The following is a 2094-nucleotide window of genomic DNA, read 5'->3' on the forward strand; positions in this document are numbered from 1 at the left end:
GCAGATCGTGTTCCATGAACGCGAGTCCCTTCCTGACCAGGGTGCACAGGCCTCTCCCGTCGGGCGGTCCCTTGTGCACTCTGTAGCCGGGGAAGGATTGGTTATAGTGTTTCTTGTAGTAGTATAACCTCCGGCTTGAGCGCGGCATGTACGATGTGCTGTTGGATGACTGCCTTCTTCCTTGCGAAGCCGCGACAGTTCCACTGCCACGCCGTTACACTTGCTGCTGCTGGTGTTGCGTTGGCGGCCATGATTGCGTTGGCGTGTACGGGGCTCCCTGGTTGGGTGGATGTTGCGCGAAGAGGGCGCAAACGTCGGGTGGCTTACCATCGGCTGTAGGGTCCTTTCGATGTATGCGAATCTTTTCGTGTTCTCGGCTTGGTAGGTCACCATTGTTTGTTTCAGTGCTGTCACTGCTGCGATGTTTGTCGTGATTAGCTGCTCGAGTTTGCTGAATGTCGCTTCGAATTTTGCTTCGAGGCTGTCGATGCGATCGTTTTCTGTTTGCGTGCGCGTGGCCTCGACGGCTCGCTTCTTCGGTGCCGGTTCCTCTATGGCTTTCTCCTGGATGTTCGTTGTCGTTTCCTCGGCCTTACTTGTGCTTGGCGTGGGTCTCTGTAGAGGCTCGTTGTTGCATAGCAGCCACTGACTGATCTCGGCAATCGCTCTCTTGAGGTTGTTGAAGGTCGCTGGCAACGCCGCGTTTTCTTGTCTTAGGATCTCATTTGCTTTCCGCACCTTGTACATATCTTCTTTCTTCGTGGCTTCGGTGATTTTCTGCGCGTGCCTTATATTGTTTCCTTTCGCTGCGTCGACCCAGCTCACTCGCTCACGTGATGGTGACGTTTGCCTGCTGAGGCTTCTCTTGCAGCAGCTGCTGTCTCTGGATTTAGGCGCGCAGTTTTCCGATGGGGTCCTTGACTTTCGCGCATCTGGCAGCTTGTCGAGTTGTGGGAAATCGCTCTCCGACAGCAGCTGGCGTTCGGCGTGTCGGCGCTCCCATTGTCGCTTGCGCACTACGTAGGGGGTCTTGTTTTTCGCCTTGCACGTTCGGTATCCGGTCGGGTGTTCGTCCCCGCACAACTTACATTTTGGGGTACAGCGATGGTCTTCTGTAGGGTTTGCGAGTCCGCAGGCCAGGCACGTCTTGATTGTGGGGGTCGGGCACACGTCCTTGCTGTGTCCCACTCGACCGGACTGCTGGCAAACGTCGATCTGTTTCTTGTAGAGGCGGCACGGTATCAGGGTGACTCCGCATCGGACGAAGTTCGGCACCTTGGGTCCCTGGAACACCACGATCGCAATGGTCGTGCTTCCAATCCTTTTTGCGCCCACTGCTAGCGGGTTCCGATGCCTCTGATGACGCCCTTTAAGGTGTCGTGAGGTGCCGTGCGATATGCGCTGACCTCGTAGGATTTGTCTTGAATAGATATTTCCTGGATTTTAGCGTACCTTGCCGCATTGTCTTCGTTCGGTGTACTGACGACCATGATGTTCTGTTGCGTGTTGGGGCAGATGGTGTCCGCGGCGCTTTCCTCGCTCGTGAGCTTGGCCGCAGCGACGGTGGTGGTGCTGGTCTTGACGATGTCCAGTCCCCCTCTAGGTCTGACAACTATCTTGCTTTCTTCCTGTGGCATGGCTGGCATGCGTGCTGCTTTGATGACCGAGGCTCTGACGTTCTTGATGAATTTCAACCTCGTGCTTGTTTGACTCCCACCAGGTCCATCGGGCTTACCGCTGGCGGGGGTCCGCTGGCGCAGCCTCGACATGCGTTCCCCCGCGAGCGTCCATCCGGCGTCGTTGTGCTATTCCTTGGACTTTTTTCTTGAACTTGAACGCACATGTGATTGTCCACGATCATTTTTGTTTGAGAGGGCGCCTCTATCGCGGAGCTGACGAGCGGCAGCCGCCGAGATGTACGGCAGGCCGCTGTCAGTGCGACGGTGTTGGGCCTAGCGTCAGCGGAACACGCCAAAGCCTACCAATCCTTCGCAAGGCGGCAGTAGAAGTAGTCACGAAATGTGGCAAAGAAAGCGCACCTCTGGGGTCAGCTGGTATCGGTCGATGCCGCTCGCCTTCACAGACACATTGGTG

The 2094-nt window shown here is 56.3% G+C and overlaps 1 pseudogene; it reads right to left on the bottom strand.

Moving 5' to 3' along the window:
* Positions 1-214: 214 nt before the first annotated feature.
* Positions 215-1861, bottom strand: LOC139047594 (uncharacterized; annotated as a pseudogene).
* Between the last annotated feature and the right edge of the window lie 233 nt (positions 1862-2094).

Source organism: Dermacentor albipictus, chromosome 1 (genome assembly GCF_038994185.2).
Source record: "Dermacentor albipictus isolate Rhodes 1998 colony chromosome 1, USDA_Dalb.pri_finalv2, whole genome shotgun sequence".
NCBI classification, from domain to species: Eukaryota; Metazoa; Arthropoda; class Arachnida; order Ixodida; family Ixodidae; genus Dermacentor; species Dermacentor albipictus.